General features: G+C 46.3%; 2 protein-coding genes across 8 annotated transcripts in view; both read left to right on the top strand.

Annotated features, from left to right (window-relative positions):
• Nucleotides 1–20,134, top strand: part of LOC119390669 (gastrula zinc finger protein XlCGF57.1-like) — a 691,222-nt gene that overhangs the window by 430,181 nt on the left and 240,907 nt on the right. The window lies entirely within an intron of this gene.
• The window catches only part of LOC119390677 (gastrula zinc finger protein XlCGF57.1), a 963,551-nt gene that overhangs the window by 283,931 nt on the left and 659,486 nt on the right, over nucleotides 1–20,134 (top strand). The window lies entirely within an intron of this gene.

The following is a 20,134-nucleotide window of genomic DNA, read 5'->3' on the forward strand; positions in this document are numbered from 1 at the left end:
TGCGGAAGGGAGTGTGAGGCTCTAGGACTAGGATTTAGTGCAACAAAATGTGGATTGATGGTATTCAATGATCACGGAGACCATACGGTATTAATACAGGGCCAAAAAATACCGAGGGTAAGCGAGTACAAGTACCTCGGAGTATGGGTAAATGAGGGGGATAGATATATGGAGGTACAAGAGAAAGCATCGGTAGCAAAGGGAAAGAGGAATGCTGCAATTATGAAGCACAGAGCTTTATGGGGATACAATAGGTACGAGGTGCTTCGAGGGCTGTGGAAGGGTGTGATGGTTCCGGGGCTTACATTTGGGAACTCAGTGGTGTGCATGAAGTCAGAGGTGCAATCAGGAATGGATGTAAATCAAAGGACGGTGGGCCGCCTCGCGTTGGGCGCTCACGGGAAGACGACAAATGAGGCGGTAAAGGGTGATATGGGATGGACAGGCTTTGAAGTGAGGGAAGCGCAGAGCAAAATGAGATTCGAAGAGAGGCTGAGGAAAATGAAGGAGAGTAGATGGGCAGAGAAGGTTTTCAGGTATTTGTATAGAAAAAGCGTTGACACGCAGTGGAGAAAAAGAACTAGGAGGCTCACCAGTAAATATACGGCTGGCAGTGCGGGCGATATGGCAACAAGGAGCATTAAGCGGAAGGTCAGAGAGGCGGAGAGGACTTATTGGATGACAGCGATGGAAAAGAAGCCGGCTCTGAGTAACTACCGAAAAGGAGAAAACGAAATAAGGAGGGAGAGGTTTTATGATAATTCAAGGGGAAGCGCTTTACTGTTTGAAGCAAGGTCGGGCTGCCTTAGAACGCGTAGTTATAAAGCGAGATTCGGTAACGAAGAAGAACAATGTACATGCTGCGGGGGAACTAAGGAAACGATGGAACATGTACTGATTGAATGTGGCGATATTCACCCAGGTATACGTGTGGGCACGAGTCTACATGAAGCCTTGGGTTTTAGGGACAACAATGGAAAGCTGAACACGTCCGCGATAGAAATAAGTAAGAGACGGTTAGAGTATTGGTGGCAGAAAAGTAGAGATAAAGAACAAAAATAAATAATGGGGGAAAAATAAGGTCATTCTGCCTTAAGAGGCAGAGAGATGGACCGTGAATTTATATTTTTGGTATAATAACATAGATTTAATCAATGTAGATAAGGTATTAGGCCAACATGAAACAAGGAAGCTTTTTTTTTCCTTTTTTTTTTTTTTTTTCTTCGAGCCTGGTGGCAGACATGTCACCGCCCCGTTTTAAAGGGGACGCTCATAGCATCCATCCGGTGGCGCGACAGTCTATGGGCATTGCGAATATTAAGCATCTCTTGCTCGTGCTCAGCCCGATATAATGTTGATACGCACATTGCGATTTAATCTTTCGGTTACAAAGTGCGCAGCTTTTTCGTTTAAGGTATTCCGCAGAATGTCCTTTGCGAGGCTTACGTAAATATGCGTAAGCACTGTTCCACTTGCTAATTTTCGTCGTCTGTGATGCTGCTACCGTTCTGTTTTGCCGTTGCTGTCTTCGTTTTACTTGTTAAAACGATGCGACGTACGCTTGAAGATGAGCAAGTTTAGCAGCGCTTGCGCAATCTCCTCTGTATATCCATTTATTATTCGGAGAATTCTCTTTACGTGAGTAGGCTGCCCTGTTAGTAATTTAGATGTTCATATACTCTTGTACGGATTCTAGCATGTGGCTGTCGGTCGTGAGCTCTCGTTCTATCCGCAGGCCAGCAAATCTTATCTTTTTTTGTATTCTTCATTTGAAACATGAAGCATCTTAAAACATGGAGCTCTAAATTGCGGCTTGCGGTTGTACACCGATAGCATTTGACCATAACATTTTTTTTGTCTGTTTGCGACACCAAAGCTCTCTCTGGAGAATGAAGAGGGCAAGTTCGCAAAAGATCAACAAGTTCTTCTCTCCTGCTCTTAAGAAAGCTTCACGTTGCCGTCAAAGGCACCGAACAGGCCACCTCATCAGCAACTGTCCCAACGCTGCGACTGGACGAGAAATACACTAACACTTGTGTTCTTCCACGGTCGGCATCATGTAGCACATCGCTACCACTGCAAGGCGAATGTTCACACCTTGCTTCTCCATGCGACCAAACTACCGAATTTCAAAGCGAAAGATTGCACGTGACATCCCCGAGCATCTCCGTGGAATTCTCGAGCGACATAGGAAAGTTCGTCAGCGGGCAGGTAGATGAGTACACTAAACGGCGTTTGTTGGAAACGCACTGGTGCCCTCCGGATAACTACAGTTTTCCATACTCACTTCACCGGAAAAGCGGCAAAAATGAGAAGAGATACGTAAATCTGTCGCATTTAAACAAGTTCAAGTGGCTTGTGCTCTCTGAAGATAGCAGGGGCCTGTACTGCATGTTCATAACAGGTGCGAGGGGAGGTTACCAAAAAAATGTCCCCCTCCAAACACTGGTCACCAAGCCACTAACGTCCTTTGCAAAACTGCTGGGAAAGGATGGTGATCTTCCTGTCAGCAGTCAGCGTCTACATCAAGTGAACGGCAACCGAAACCGCCTGGTCCCAATTATAAAGTCTATCATCTTTCTAGGGCGCCAAAATATATCATTTCGTGGACACTGAGATGACGGAAGACTTCTTGAACGGTCAAATGAGGCCTCATTGATTTCGAATGAGGGCAATTTCCGCGAGCTTCTGCGCTTTCAAGTATCAAGTGGGGACACTGAACTCCAGAAGCACCTTGCTAGCACATCATCCCGAGCCACGTACATCAGCAAGACGACCCAGAACGAATAAACTGCTGTGGAGATGAGGTTCTTGCTACACTTATTTAGTGGGTGCACGAATCGGGCGTCTACAGCATTATGTTCGACGAAACAACCGATGTATCGCACGCATTCTTACGGCCGTGATCGCACGCATCGCAGCTAAGTCTTGTTCTGCGGTATGTACGAGTACATAGTACGAGAGTACTTTGCCCAATTCGTTCACCTTGATGGTTCACTCACGCATTTCTCGCCTTGTTTATTTATCAAGAAAGCTTCTAAGAGCTCCCGCTCGTGCCTTGTCGTCTTGAAAGGTTTGACCTCGCTTCTCAGCGACTGAAAACGACCTGGAGTGGGTTGAGGGGAAGCAACAATGGTGTTACAGTACCGCTATTCCTTTCTCGCTCGTTGTGCTTTCGCCGTTGCTAATTGCGGTAAAGGCACCCAAACACCACAAAAGCTTTTACAAAATTTACTGTGTGGTATCACGCTTCATTATTGCCTGTCAGCCCATGCATTCTTAACGATGCACTTGTCGTTCGGGGGATGCACTAGTGCATCACTGGAACTGGGAGCGGATGAACGAGAGAGGAGGAGCGCTACCGTAATCCCGTACCCTAATTCCGTATACCGCGTTTCCGTAACTTGCTAAAAGACTCTAATAGCGCACCGTGCACCTGCCGTGTCGCCTCTGTCGTCTCTTCGGCGCCATACGGATGATCTTTGTCCAAACGTATAATCCGCGTACAAATGCTGACAACGCGGGGTCAACGAGCCTCCTAAACCCCGAAAGGATCGTGAGAGATGGCGGTTCTGAACCTCTGAAGTCCTGCGCGGTCAATGGGACATTGAATTTTGAAGTGCAGGTGTGTGCTCATCATTATGACCCTACCAAGGTTCCAGGATTGGTGGAATCCTGGTGACCGCGTGGAGAGAGGGAAAATGGGGTGGACCTCAATCTGCTCATTTATTCCGGTGCTGGTGCACAGGAGAGCACCGTGCCTGTTCCTTGTGATCTGAAGTATATATCCTGATGAGTGCCCGGCAAGACACCAACCTGTGTTCGCACCGGCCTCGCAACCCGATTTCTAACAAAGGCTTAGCGCAGCAAAATGGGCATATATCTGAAGTGTGGTATAGCCCGTAATTTGTAGTAATTCTTCCAATTTATTAACATGAGAAAACTGATTAGGACAAATGAGTGGAACCACTTTAAGCACAAATTAACAGTATTTATGCTGTGATGGAGTTCTTTTAATAATATTAACTACTAAAAACAAAAGGTCCCGAACCATCACAAGTCGATTGCAACCCCAGAGACATTGTCGACGGAGGATGGACTGGCCCCGAAGTGCCTTTTGCCGGAGGATTTCCTCTTGTTGGCCAAACAGCTCCGGTCCACTGGAAAGCTGCACTCCCAGGTATCCCAGGTATGTATGTCGCACACAATTTTAGGACATCATCTCCGAGCCTGAGAGTGACCTCATCCGTACATGTGCCAGCGAGGGGGACTACTGCAGATTTTTTTACAATTGAAGCGGAGCCCAAGGCGCGTGATCTCCGCCTGGGAGATGTGAATGAGGTCCTGAAGGTCCTGAGCAGACTCCGCATCAACACAAGGTCGTCAGCAAATGTGAGCCCCGGTAGTCTGCACCTCTCGTCTACTCCAAGGAGGTTTAAATAAAACTTGCTGCAGTGGAGGCCGCCTATACTTACCAATGGGCCGCAGTGAAGCCGCGCCGCGCGCGCGGCGGCCATCTTGCCATAGGCAAGAAACGGGAGCCAAAGCGCGCCCGCCGCGCTGACCGCGTCTTTCCCCCGTGGTTTTTAATGGTTATAATGGCGAACATTAAGGGAGAAGTTGTCAAGAATAAGAAGCCAAATGGCAGATAAGAATGCGGTCAGTTTTATTCTGTTTCTTTTGGCGTTTTCCTTGCAAGCATGCACACCGAAGGTCCTGTATCACTGTTTTTTTTTAAATAATTATCATCGTAAGAGCAGACCTCACTTCTCGGCATTCATTTTCCTGTTTATTTCGTTCGTCATGTGACGGAGTCTTATGCATATATGGAGTTCGGCCACTTTCTTTGAGCGGAATATAAATGTGGGTCCAAAGCACCACACTCGATATGCTCATCGAGAAGGATATATATTCGTCAAGGCTTGAAAGCCATCTCATTTCTGAAGACAAGCTCAAAATCTCCAAAAAAGAATATTTTTGGGTTTGCATGGACGTGCTTCAAGCGCATTCAGCTTGCAGTCGACACTATATCAATAGATACAGCTTTTTCGATACTATTTCGTAGGCTCGGCCGCTCTCTCTTACCCTAGAAGCGTACGTTGGGGGGCTAGTTGGTAAGGCATAATTGAAAAAATTTCTAACTGCGCTAAGGACGAGACACCAGAAACGAAGTGGACAGGACGATCGCAGACTAACAACTGGTTTATTGAAACATACACCACCCTTATGAAACAAACTAAGCGCGTGCGCAATGACATTCATGACCACGTGACAGGTTTCACCACCCCCAAGACTCCTATCTACTACAAAGGAAATCACGCTCTTTTCTGGAAAGATACACGGATGTGTCGCTGACGCACTTATCAGGCCCGTGTCTAGCTATCCGAGATGCCTCCAAGATTTCTCTTGCTCTTTGGCTTCTGGCTCGCCCTATCACCTTGGTGCTACTGAAGATGGGCTTGCATCCCTGCGCACATGCGCCACAATGAACTGGTAGGTGCTTCCCACTGCCGTCTCCTAATGAATTAGCATGCTCCATCAAACGCTTGTTAATACACCTTCCGGTCTGCCCCACATAAACCATTCCACAGGTCAGGGGGAATTCGTAGACCACTTCAGATGTACAGGGTACATACGCACGTCTGTGCTTAACATCACATCCTCTATTGTTCACTTTGCTCGCGTTGGACATGGCACACAAACGCGACAACTTGCAAGGCGCTGAAAAAACCATATCGACCCCGTATCTTCTCGCCACCTTTTTAATGCCGTGCGACACCTTGTGTATGTACGGCATCACTTCAAACTTGCGCCTTTCATTCTTCTCCGATTCTTTTCCTTCATTTACTTCTGCATTTCCGTCAGCTGCAGTGGTACGGTGGCAAATGACCCTTAAAAGTGATTCTGCTACAGCCTGAAGCAGCGTCTGCGGGAAACCTGCAATTCGGAGACGACTCACTTGTGTACAGAAACTATCATTGACATAGTGGTGACATGACTTGGTCAAAGAAGACCTTAAGCACGACGCCGCCATGCCCCTCTTCACAAGCTTCGAGTGCGAGGAATCGAAAGGCAATAGGGCCTTGTTCGTGCGTGGCGAGTACGACCAGCACAAGTGTTTGCTGTCCTTAAAAAACAACTTTAAATCTAAGAACTGCAGAGATGCATTGTCAGGCAATTCAAAAGTAAAATTCAACTTAGTTGCTGTGGATTTAAAAGACTGAAGAATGCGCTTAGCTATCTCTTCAAGGTCATCGTTAGAGTCAGTTTTTACAAGTACTAAAAAGTCATCTACGTATCTACAGACACGAGCAATGTAATCGTCGGTGAGGACACGGGACAAGGAACAATCTATATCAGCTAAAAATATTTCCGCGAGCACTGGCGCTACGCAAGACCCTATGCATATGCCTCGCTTTTGTACGTAAAAGCTCTCCTGGAAACTCACAATTGTAGACGTAAGGTAAGTCTCCAGCAGCTCCAGGAATCCCCCTACCGAGACACCACTCGAGTTCTGGAACGCCACCGCACCAGACCGTTCAATACAATTGCGAACTGCCTTGAAAAGGTCCTCGTGGGGAATAGAGTAGAAAAGCTCCTCAATGTCAACAGAAAAGCCGGAGTTCGCTCCTGGTATACTATCTTGGAGCAGCCCCACTAGTCGGTCTGAACTCGCGATCTTGTACGGGTCCTCAGGTGCCAGCCCCGTAAGCTGCCTCTGCAGGTATCGGCTGACAGTAGCCTGCCATGTTCCACGCTCCGTAACAATGGCTCGGAAGGGACAATCCACTTTATGGCTTTTTGCACTGAAGAATACGGTGAGCGCATGAACCTTGTTGTTCTTCACCTCCCTCCTTATCCAATCGAGTTTTAAATCTTCCAGCAACGCCACTGCCTTCTGTTTTGCTTTTGGTGGTTTTACATCCGAAATCCGAAAGTTCTTCTTCACAGCCGCTAGGGCCTTGTCACCAAAGAGCCCCTGGGGCATGACTACAAAGCTTCCGTCCTTGTCCGCCAACATGAGTGCATGGCCTGACTCCTTCATGTATCCCGCTATTCTTCGCATCATGCGGGTGCCGTCCTTCTTCTTGTAGCCGCTCTGCACGGTCTCTACACATTCTTGACGACAACGCTCCCTTTCTTCAGCATGCACTTTGTCCGCAATGCTATGGGCAGTTGCCAGGAGTTCGTGCTTGGTGATTGGTGCTTCGACGCTATACTTCGGTCCCCTGCTCAACACTTTTTCAACTTCGGGGGGCAACACCGTGCCGCCCAGACGGATTACTGGCACGTCACCAACCTGTCTCTTGGGCGTTCCTTGCAAGCCCTGTCTTCCTTTACAGAAGAGAAATTCGCTTGTTGACTCTGCCATACCTTGGTATTCCTTTAGTGCTCTGTACCCCGAAGTACCAGAGCCTTTCCAGCTGAAGCATAGGATGCGCAGCCACTCCTTCAGCAAACGGACGTGTCTCCAGTACTCACTTCTGAGAATTTTTGCCAATCTTTTCCAGTGTCCATCAGAGCAACCCAAGAAGCCAAAAAACCACATCACACATGGCGGTCGCACACCTTTTCTTAGGCAAAATCCAAGAAGTCTTGCATCACACATCTTCGCGGCGATGAGGCTTACGCACACGCTGCATTGCTTTTCCAAGGGAAGGGAACATATAACTATATGACTATAACATATAACATATAACTATAACATATAACTATAACATATAACTATAAAATATATGACTCTAACGATGACCTTGAAGAGATAGCTAAGCGCATTCTTCAGTCTTTTAAATCCACAGCAACTAAGTTGAATTTTACTTTTGAATTGCCTGACAATGCATCTCTGCAGTTCTTAGATTTAAAGTTGTTTTTTAAGGACAGCAAACACTTGTGCTGGTCGTACTCGCCACGCACGAACAAGGCCCTATTGCCTTTCGATTCCTCGCACTCGAAGCTTGTGAAGAGGGGCATGGCGGCGTCGTGCTTAAGGTCTTCTTTGACCAAGTCATGTCACCACTATGTCAATGATAGTTTCTGTACACAAGTGAGTCGTCTCCGAATTGCAGGTTTCCCGCAGACGCTGCTTCAGGCTGTAGCAGAATCACTTTTAAGGGTCATTTGCCACCGTACCACTGCAGCTGACGGAAATGCAGAAGTAAATGAAGGAAAAGAATCGGAGAAGAATGAAAGGCGCAAGTTTGAAGTGATGCCGTACATACACAAGGTGTCGCACGGCATCAAAAAGGTGGCGAGAAGATACGGGGTCGATATGGTTTTTTCAGCGCCTTGCAAGTTGTCGCGTTTGTGTGCCATGTCCAACGCGAGCAAAGTGAACAATAGAGGATGTGATGTTAAGCACAGACGTGCGTATGTACCCTGTACATCTGAAGTGGTCTACGAATTCCCCCTGACCTGTGGAATGGTTTATGTGGGGCAGACCGGAAGGTGTATTAACAAGCGTTTGATGGAGCATGCTAATTCATTAGGAGACGGGAGTGGGAAGCACCTACCAGTTCATTGTGGCGCATGTGCGCAGGGATGCAAGCCCATCTTCAGTAGCACCAAGGTGATAGGGCGAGCCAGAAGCCAAAGAGCAAGAGAAATCTTGGAGGCATCTCGGATAGCTAGACACGGGCCTGATAAGTGCGTCAGCGACACATCCGTGTATCTTTCCAGAAAAGAGCGTGATTTCCTTTGTAGTAGATAGGAGTCTTGGGGGTGGTGAAACCTGTCACGTGGTCATGAATGTCATTGCGCACGCGCTTAGTTTGTTTCATAAGGGTGGTGTATGTTTCAATAAACCAGTTGTTAGTCTGCGATCGTCCTGTCCACTTCGTTTCTGGTGTCTCGTCCTTAGCGCAGTTAGAAATTTTTTCAATTATCTCTCTTACCCTGTCAATGAATCAATTAAAAACGCCCAAGTGGCATAAGTCATAAGTTTAAGCCAACGAGCATATATATAGTCTGTCGTCATGTATTCCAGTCCCAAAGTCCGCATATCTAACCGTTTAGTCGCCCACAATCTCAACATGATTTCTCATTTGTCATCAACAATCAAAGTACAGTAGAGTTTTTGTGCGGCATTGGGCTAGCGTTTTCGAGACAGTGACTCATCTGTGAAGCCAGCATTTCCTTTGATGGAATTCTGTACACCGCTCTTGTATAGAGCGCTCCGCTGACAGTGCGCGATTAAACTTCGTGCGTACATACTAAGCTGATGGCGAATAGAAGTGCAGCGTTAACGCAAACGCCCGCAGCTCGGATGGAATACGTGCCTTTGTGGTCTTTTCGTGCCCTAGGGGTTGCTGTATGTATGGGGGAAGGCTGCAGTGAACATCGCCCTGCCCTACTCAGACATGAGCTTTTGATCCTTGATCTCCTTTATTATCGCTTGAGGATCGAGCCTCGCTCTTTTTGGTTAGTGTGCAATTTTTCTGCTGCAGAATTTTCATCTTGAGCTGTTTTATCTCTTCTTGGAAAAGAAGCACTTCTTCGTAATGCTGCCGTATAGGTGATGCAACTGTCACATCTTCAACTTTTTTCACTTTGAACGCATCTAACGGCCGGAGTACCCCTGGGCGATCGGAATTAGGTCGCTTTATTTGCAGCTGAGGGAAAGAGCACTGCACAGTTCAGACCTGCTGGTTTTACTCGATCGCTGCACTGCATAAAGCAAATACAAATATAACGAAAAAATGCACGAATGTAAGAAAAAACAGGTCCTTGTATATTGCCTAAATGACGTTACTTAACCTCGTAGTTGCGAGCTACCCTTTTATAGCACGAACAGGGCAACCCATAACGAAATCCCGCCTATTTATATAATTTCAATGAATAGCAACCGGTGCGTTATTTTCCTATTCGCGCTCCGCACCAGTGGTATCAACAAGCACAAGAATGTGTATCACTGGGTTTTGCAAGTGTTTTACAAATGCGTCAAGCACAGCTGGTCGAAGAACTCCCAGGTCGCAGCCTAGTCCGGTCGAAACAATTTGGCGAAAAGTGCCTCTAACATATGCGATCGCCGTCTTTTGGCTTCCAGAATTCCCGTCAAACAGCCTGCCCCGACGTGCTTCGAACATTTGAGTCCTTACGAAACCGGTTAGGAAAAAAGAATGACCGTCAGATGTGAAATTAGAGACAGATTGCGGGCTGTCAGCATATGTTCCGGCATATAGAGAGGTTTTCATCGAGCTCGAAATGTTCTGCTTACAACTGAAACTTCATCCCAGAGTACCTTTTCGCTCGATTTATACAGCCGTACGCAACACACAATGTATCCAACAACGTCCGGACGCCACCACGCCAGAGAACAGCTAGAACATCTATGCGGCCGCTGCAGCATGCGTTGCGGAAGGCGCGCTTTCTGCCTATGGCAAGATGGCGGCACGCGGCTTCAGCTGAGGGGCGCCTCCTCCACTCCAGCAAATTTTATTTTAACCTCCTTGGTCTACTCCCACTGTACTGTATTTCAGCTGGAAACCAAGACCACTACTGAGGAGCTTTCGCTCCATGTTGGCCACATATAGAATGTACAGCAGTGGGGATAGCGGACATCCCTGACGTAGACCTCTTGTGACCTTGACAGGCGAAGATTGCGCACTCCCGAAGTGGGCAATGGCCGTGTTGTCTTCATACAGGCGCTGCACCGTTGTTAGCAGAGCAGCTGGAAGATTCATTGTAGACAGGCTCTCAAAGAGTGCAGCGTGTGGAACATTGTCATACGCCTTCTCCACGTCCAGAAAACAGCACAGGAGGGGCCGCTGCTCTGCCTTTGCAATCGACACACACTCAGTGAGAGCGAACAAATTGTCCTCCACTCTTCGGCCTCGACGGAAGCCATTGTGCATCTCTGTAAGCAAATTTTTAGCCCCTCCCCAACCACATATCCACTGTTTCAAGATACCTGCAAAGAGCCTATACAGGACACTTGTAACCGTTAGTGGGCGGTAGTCTTCGATGAGGTCAGACTGGCCTCCTTTCTTTGGTATAAATACCACACGGCCAAGGCACCACTCCCTTGGTATTAGCGCACCTTCAATGATACCGGAGAACAAACCAGCAAGCTGTTCTTTGGTCTCCTTGCCAAAGACCCTGAGTATTCTAGCTGGCAAGCCGTCCAGACCAGGTGCTGTACAGGCACTGATCCGCTTCAATGCACGGTCAATTTCACCCTTGCTGACCCGTCACCGCACACCCGATCCTTCGGTTGATAGCTTCTCCGGAATTGATTGTGTGATTAGAGGAAGAATAAGACGCCTAATTTCTGCAGCCCTATAGGGAGCACGGCGCAGCGCTCTTTCAGCTTCTGAAGGAAAAAATTGTAGCGCAAAGCAACACACGGACAGACAGAGAGGACGGGACTGGCGCTAACTTCCAACTGTGTTTATTCAAGAAACGTACGTACATATATAAGGAACACAAGAACAGCAAGGGCATGACACTCGCGATAATCAGGCACAAAGCTAAGGGGGGGTCATATCTATAAGCATTGTCAGCAGGAAATCACTTTTTTGGCGAACATTGCATAACAAGAAAGCTCCATGACTTTGGCGGTTGCACGCATGTTCTACAGATTGCAATTCTGAAACCGCTAGATAAAGGAAAAAGGACCAAAGAATAAGCAAGAAAAAATTGGAGATTGTTCATAAGATTGGTTCTTACATGGCGATAACAACGGTTCTACATGAACAGAAACTAGGAAGCAATGCGTCATACGTAAAAGGGATGCTTCAGTATACATCACAAATGACGAATTGCGGGCGTAACCAATCAGAAAAACCAATGAACAAAAAACGAACACGAAAAACATTTTTTTTTCTTTTTTTTCCCCTAACGGAAGCGCGTGTGCTTCTGCAAGCAGAATTGGAATGAAAACGACAACAAAACTTAAAGGTCCAATGGAGTGCGTCAAAAAATCAACAAGAAATAACGGCAACAAGACTCAAACGGGCAAAGGGGCGTCAATAAAACAGCAAAAATGAAAGTAAGATAACCCAAATGAGGTGAAAGTTAAACATGCCCTTCCAAGAAGGTCACTTCATCACTCATGAGTGTTATTGAAGGCGTGCTAATGCAGTTGTCACCGGTCTTTAAAATATAGTAGGCTTCAACTATCTCCCTTTCTGTCCTATCTAGTGCCCTCTTTAGGAAACTTGTGCGCGCAAACTCAGGTGTGCACCCGCATCTTTTGCAATGCTCGGCCAAATGCCCACCCGAGTTGTTCTTAACAGACAGTGCGTGCTCTCTGGCCCTCTCATTGAAACATCGACCTGTTTGTCCTATGTAAACTTTATCGCAGCTGAGGGGGATCTTATATACGACATTGGTATCACATTCGGTGAAAGTAGTGTCATGTTTCTTTTCACATTTTTTGCTTTTTCTGTTTGACATCATGGAGCATACCTTCGAGAGCTTGCATGGAGCCGTGAACACGACATTGACACTGTACTTTGAGAGTGCTTTTTTCAAGTTGTGCGAGATACGGTGTACGTACGGTATAGCTCTCGTGGGTTGTCGCTCACGCTCATTAGAGTCATTGTTTCCAGGACCTTTAAGCTTCTTCAGAAGGGACTCGCAACACTTGAGACTAACAAAGCAGGGAACTTTGAAGCGTTAAGGCGGACAATTTGCAGTTGAAAACTAGCATGCATTTGATGTTGGCAGGATCTTTCTAGAGAGGCCTTCAGGCAAGTCATGGCGATACCTCTCTTAACAAGTTTTGAGTGGGCACTGTCAAAGGGCAACAGACTTTTCTTAGTTCTGGGATTATACATCCAGCAAATGTGCTTGTCCGTGAAGGACAGCTTTAAATCAAGGAACTGAATGCTGTTGTCCTCTTCCATTTCCCTAGTGAACCGAAGCCCTTCAGCTACGTTGTCAAATGCCTGCTGTATGTCTGAAACAACTAGATCCGGAACAGCGCTACCTTCGCAATTTAAGATGACCAGGTAGTCATCCACATATCTGTAGGCCTTAGTGACGTTAAATTTTTCTAGTTCTGGAGCCAAGCGCGTGTCAACAGCTGATAAGAAGATGTCACATAACACAGGAGCCACGGACGAGCCTATGCAAATGCCCGATTTTTGTACATAGTACCGCTCATTAAAGCTAATGGCCGTTGAGTCTAGGTAGAACTCAAGTAAGGTGATAAAGTTATCACAGCTTACCCCCGTGGCATTCCGGAACATGACTTCGCCATTTTCGTTGATTAAATCCCGCACAGCACGACACAAGCCTCCGTGAGGAATGGAATAAAAAAGTTCTTCGACATCCATTGAAAACGCATGCGTGCCAGTCACTGTTCCATCAAGTAGGTCCTTGGCTATTTCTTGAGAGCTTCGCACTAGGAAAGGGTCTGTGATCTTGAGAGAACTTAGGTGCTTCTGTAGATAGCGTCCGATGAGGCCTTGCCAGGATCCTTTTTCTGTAACAATGGTTCTGAATGGGCAATCAACCTTATGGGTTTTTCCGGCGAAGAATGCTTCTAAGGTGTTGGTAGCTGCTTTTTCGACTTTTTTCCGAAGGTATTCCAGGTTGAAGTCCTTGAGCATTCTGACAACCCTCCTTTTTTGAAGCTTTGGTTTAAAACTGCAAGGTTTGAAGTTTTTTTCCACGGCAGCTAAGGCTTTTTCATTGAACTTTCCTTTGTCCATAATGACAAAACCTCCTTCTTTGTCGGCTTGGAGTATGGCTAGGTTGCACTGTTTCAGTGTGTCAACCACATACTTGTAGGGAGGTTTCTTCGGTGGCTGAGAGCCTGCTCTTGAGAGAACACAATTTACAGCATCGCTAGTAGCTCGGTCCCGTTCTCGAACGCCTGTGCGAAAGGCTGCTTGCCTTGCCATGGCCAGGAGTTGATGACGCTGGGCTGCCGGCTCGAAGCTGTACTTCGGTCCGTTGTCCAAAATACGGCGGGCACTGTCTGGCATGTTGCAGTCACCAATGACGGTTACGCTATTAGCAGCCGTCCTTTCTTACTTCGGCCTTGGCGGAAGGCTAACTACGATGCCAAAGGAATTCCGTTGTCTGGGCTGCAAGCTTCTTGAACTCACTGAAGCGCCTGTCGGTCGTAGACTGATGTGTTTCTTCTGCCAGAATGACGTGAAGGTGGTCATAGAATAAGCGCACCTGCCGCCAGTACTCCGCCTTGAGGATTTTTATCATCCTGCGTATATGTCCCCATGAAGGGCTGACGAAGCCGAACAAGGCTTGCACTTCGTAAGGGACGAGCTTGCGTTTAAGACAGAAAGCAAGAATCCGTGATTGGCATGTTGCCACAGAAATGAGATTGATGAGGGTAATGGCCCTGCCATTCTTGGCTTGCTGTGACAAAAAAGAGCCCAGTGTAGGAGAAATATGGCTTAGCAATACGTTTTGTTGGGCTAGTTGGTTCATGACTTCTGAAGGAAAAAATTGTAGCGCAAAGCAACACACGGACAGACAGAGAGGACGGGACTGGCGCTAACTTCCAACTGTGTTTATTCAAGAAACGTACGTACGTACGTACATATACCGGGTGTCCCAGCTATCTTTAGCCAAGGGTTTAAAAATGCAATATTAGAGGCAGGCGAGTGAAATCAGTTGGAAATTACTTACAGTCACCTTGCGCACTACAGACAATCTTTTGTTTGGTAATTAACTAATTTGTTAATTATTATTATTTAATTATATTGCTAAATATTGACTGTAGGCAAGAAATGCGGCTTGCAAAGTTCGAGAGCGTCTTCAGAAACCCCAATTCTATTATTTGCGATAAAGAAAGTCTCACGTATACCATTTTTTCCAAGCTGCAATGAAAGCCCGCGAAATACAAAAAGAACCACGTGACTAGCGCGTTCGCGCGCCTCGAGAATGCTGCCCTCAGCCGTGGTTCGAGCGAACAAAATCAGCTGCGGCCGTGACTCGCCGGCTCCGTTGAAGCGATAGGCCGATAAGTCGACAGTGGTTTCTTTGGCCCGCGTCAGCCAGTTGGCGCGCGTGACGGTGCAAGTTGTAGCGAGCGCGGGCCAAGAAACCACCGTCAACTTATCGGCCTAACGCTGCAACGGAGCCGCCGAGTCGCGGCCGCAGCTGATTTCGTCCTCTCAAACGACGGCTGAGGGCAGCATTCTCGCGGCGGGCGAATGCGCTAGTCACGTGGTTCTTTTTGTATTTCGCGGGCTTTCTTTGCAGCTTGGAAAAAATGGTATACGTGAGGCTTTCTTTATCGCAAATAATGCAATTGGGGTTTCTGAAGACGCTCCCGAACTTTGCAAGCTGAATTTCTTGCCTACAGTCAATATTTAGCAATTTAATTAAATAATCCTAATTAACAAATTAGTTCATTACCAAACAAAAAATTGTCTGTAGTGCGCAAGGTGACTGTCAGTAATTTGCAAGTGATTTCACTCGCCTGCCTCTAATATTGTATTTTTAAACCCTTGGCTAAAGATAGCTGGGACACCCTGTATAAGGAACACAAGAACAGCAAGGGCATGACACTCGCGATAATCAGGCACAAAGCTATGGGGGGGTCATATCTATAAGCATTGTCAGCAGGAAATCACTTTTTTGGCGAACATTGCATAACAAGAAAGCTCAAGGACTTCAACCTGGAATACCTTCGGAAAAAAGTCGAAAAAGCAGCTACCAACACCTTAGAAGCATTCTTCGCCGGAAAAACCCACAAGGTTGATTGCTAATTCAGAACCATTGTTACAGAAAAAGGATCCTGGCAAGGCCTCATCGGACGCTATCTACAGAAGCACCTAAGTTCTCTCAAGATCACAGACCCTTTCCTAGTGCGAAGCTCTCAAGAAATAGCCAAGGACCTACTTGATGGAACAGTGACTGGCACGCATGCGTTTTCAATGGATGTCGAAGAAATTTTTTATTCCATTCCTCACGGAGGCTTGTGTCGTGCTGTGCGGGATTTAATCAACGAAAATGGTGAAGTCATGTTCCGGAATGTCACGGGGGTAAGCTGTGATAACTTTATCACCTTACTTGAGTTCTACCTAGACTCAACGGCCATTAGCTTTAATTAGCGGTACTATGTACAAAAATCGGGCATTTGCATAGGCTCGTCCGTGGCTCCTGTGTTATGTGACATCTTCTTATCAGCTGTTGACACGCGCTTGGCTCCAGAACTAGAAAAATTTAACGTCACTAAGGCCTACAGATATGTGGATGACTACCTCATCTTAAATTGCGAAGGTAGCGCTGTTCCGGATCTAGTTGTTTCAGACATACAGCAGGCATTTGACAACGTAGGCGAAGGACTTCGGTTCACTAGGGAAATGGAAGAGGACAACAGCATTCGGTTCCTTGATTTAAAGCTGTCCTTCACGGACAAGCACATTTGCTGGATGTATAATCCTAGAACTAAGAAAAGTCTGTTGCCCTTTGACAGTGCCCACTCAAAACTTGTTAAGAGAGGTATCGCCATGACTTGCCTGAAGGCCTCTCTAGAAAAATCCTGCCAACATCAAATGCATGCTAGTTTTCAACTGCAAATTGTCCGCCTTAACGCTTCAAAGTTCCCTGCTTTGTTAGTCTCTAGTGTTTGCGAGTCCCTTCTGAAGAAGCTTAAAGGTCCTGGAAACAATGACTCTAATGAGCGTGAGCGACAACCCACGATAGCTATACCGTACGTACACCGTATCTCGCACAACTTGAAAAAAGCACTCTCAAAGTACAGTGTCAGTGCCGTGTTCACGGCTCCATGCAAGCTCTCGAAGGTATGCTCCATGATGTCAAAAAGAAAAAGCAAAAAATGTGAAAAGAAACATGACACTACTTTCACCGAATGTGATACCAATGTCGTATATAAGATCCCCCTCAGCTGCGATAAAGTTTACATAGGACAAACAGGTCGATGTTTCAATGAGAGGGCCAGAGAGCACGCACTGTCTGTTAAGAACAACTCGGGAGGGCATTTGGCCGAGCACTGCAAAAGATGCGGGTGCACACCTGAGTTTGCGCGCACAAGTTTCCTAAAGAGGGCACTAGATAGGACAGAAAGGGAGATAGTTGAAGCCTACTATATTTTAAAGACCGGTGACAACTGCATTAGCACGCCTTCAATAACACTCATGAGTAATGAAGTGACCTTCTTGGAAGGGCATGTTTAACTTTCACCTCATTTGGGTTATCTTACTTTCATTTTTGATGTTTTAAGTCTTGTTGCCGTTATTTCTTGTTGATTTTTTGACGCACTCCATTGGACCTTTAAGTTTTGTTGTCGTTTTCATTCCAATTCTGCTTGCAGAAGCACACGCGCTTCCGTTAGGGGAAAAAAAAGAAAAAAAAATGTTTTTCGTGTTCGTTTTTTGTTCATTGGTTTTTCTGATTGGTTACGCCCGCAATTCGTCATTTGTGATGTATACTGAAGCATCCCTTTTACGTATGACGCATTGCTTCCTAGTTTCTGTTCATGTAGAACCGTTGTTATCGCCATGTAAGAACCAATCTTATGAACAATCTCCAATTTTTTCTTGCTTATTCTTTGGTCCTTTTTCCTTTATCTAGCGGTTTCAGAATTGCAATCTGTAGAACATGCGTGCAACCGCCAAAGTCATGGAGCTTTCTTGTTATGCAATGCTCGCCAAAAAAGTGATTTCCTGCTGACAATGCTTATAGATATGACCCCCCCCCCCTTAGCTTTGTGCCTGATTATCGCGAGTGTCATGCCCTTGCTGTTCTTGTGTTCCTTATATATGTACGTACGTTTCTTGAATAAACACAGTTGGAAGTTAGCGCCAGTCCCGTCCTCTCTGTCTGTCCGTGTGTTGCTTTGCGCTACAATTTTTTCCTTCAAAGTCATGAACCAACTAGCCCAACAAAACGTATTGCTAAGCCTCTTTCAGCTCTTTCAGCTCCAAGACTGGTTCCCCTGTGGCAGCATTTCGCAGCTGAACAGGGCGCTTATCCTGCCAATCTAATGACTGCACATATCGCCAGAACTTTTGCGATTATGCTTTTCCTTCTTCCCTCAAGTTTGCGCAGTGCCATCCGCTCACCACGGTGACTCGGACGCCCGTTCTCCTGCCCCCCCACCCCCTCACTGTTTTTTTTTTTCACTCATACCTTTCTTTTTCTTCTTTTACCATACTCTTTTCACTCTCACTGTCCCTTTAATCCCCAATCCCCCGTGAGTGTATCGGTTGAGGTGTCCTCACTTGAGAGACAGTTATCGTGCACTCCACACCCAATTTCCATTTTCATTTCCTTCTTCCTTTTAAGAATCACCTCCTCCCCCCCCCCCAGCGGAGAGAGGGGAAAGCTCCGGTAGCTCGGACGGGTCGCTCTTGCTTGGTTTCCCCATTTCGCGCGCGGAGAACGTGCTCCCCGGGGCTTTTATCTCGCATTTTTCACGCTATGGGTGCCGTTCCTTCGTCGTACTCGAAAGCAGGCATGCAGTCCTGCTGCATTGTGAACTGTCACTAAAGTTTAAAAATGACGAAGAGCTGAAAACTTCCTGTCATGTTCTACCTAAAGCCCCTCCATCGCGTCTGCTGGAAAACGCATGGAGGGGCTTTAGTTCTACCGTTTCCAATGCAAGCAGTGCGGGGAGCAGAGGCGTCAAGAGCGGATTATGGTAGTTCGCCGCGATGCTTTCGCGGTCTTGTCACCTTGAAGCAATTTTTGTCGTACACTGAACTAGTAACTGGGAGAACTAGTAACTTGGCCTTGCATGCGACACGCCGTGATTGCTTAGCAGGCTGAAGTGTTGCGCTGCTAAAATCGTGGTCATGGGTTCGGTTCACGCATACGGCAGCTGCATTTCGATGGGAGCGAAATGCAGTAACACCGGCGTACTTAGATTTACGTACACGTTAAAGAACCCCAGGTGGCCGAAATTAATCCGAAGTCCCCCATCACGGCGTGCCCCGTAATAATGGCGCGCTTTCGGCACGTAATATATAGCCTTGCATGCGCGTAAGCCGCGGGCTATATACAGCTGCCGCTTTGGAAAAGAGCTTAAAAAAGAACAAAGGCGGCAATTAAACTTTTGATGGCTTCGCGAAATCAGCTGCGCTTATCATCGGGCACAAATCTCGGCATAATCATAAACATGCGCGATCACAGCGGCTATTGTACAGTATATCCCAGACAACGCAATGGCGTCCTTTGGATACACCTAGGATGCGCTCCTTAGGATGTGTGGGAAGTTCCAAGGACGTCCCAAACAATTCCCGCAAACCTCCAGGAAGCCTCCAAAATGAGACAAAAAACGGGATCCATAGGACTTCCTCCCCATAGGACATCTCGGGATGATATTGGGATTAGATTTGGATGTTGCACATTCCATTATCAGTACATGCAGCATTTAAAGGGCACATGCTAGTTAATAGAAAGAACTGCTTTTTTGAAAGCCTTACATTTCTTTGAATGTTTTTAAAACCCCTGCACGTACTCTTCCAGCAATGCAATTCACTCCTGCTTTTTCATGTGACTGCAGGCCTATAATATGCTCAGTGGTTCTGTTGCTTTCTTCTTTGCTTATTTTCTAAATCTTCAAAACACTGCAAACACTGCTGCAAGGGCAGAACCCCACACATCTGCCTACAGAGCACTTTGCATGTAAAAGTTCCCAATGTAAAATAGAAGAACAACGGATCTTGCCCTACGTATTTCAATTTCAAGCCTGAATTAAAGAACAGCTTGAAGGCGCTTTCAAGCACAGGTAAAGAAGCCAATGATAAAAGCTCTGAATTAACATGATCCTGTAACAGTTCTATAACAGAGATGAGTACAGAAAAAGCAGTAGGACAAGTGCAACACATATACTTTTCTGAAAATGGCTAAAGTTAGGCGTGTTCAGACAGAAAAATGAATTTTTAAAATACTCGTAGTATTTCTGGATCTGTTGTAAATGTATGACACTAGTTTAATGTCACACTATAACTTACTTAGACAATATATAGTTCATGCAAATAGAAGTTTGAATTCTTTATTTTACTGCACATTTGCCATGCATAAAGGGCACACATATATATCATTAGGAAACATTCTCCTCACTGGAACTGTTAATAAAAAGCTTAAAGTAATCACTTTCTTGCTCTGTCGTTCCCTTAGCCTAACTGAAATTTTGATTTCCTGAAACACAATTTCTTTACTAGCACACACAACTTGTTTAATTCTCATCTAC

The sequence above is a fragment of the Rhipicephalus sanguineus genome, chromosome 4 (genome assembly GCF_013339695.2).
Source record: "Rhipicephalus sanguineus isolate Rsan-2018 chromosome 4, BIME_Rsan_1.4, whole genome shotgun sequence".
Classification (NCBI taxonomy): Eukaryota; Metazoa; Arthropoda; class Arachnida; order Ixodida; family Ixodidae; genus Rhipicephalus; species Rhipicephalus sanguineus.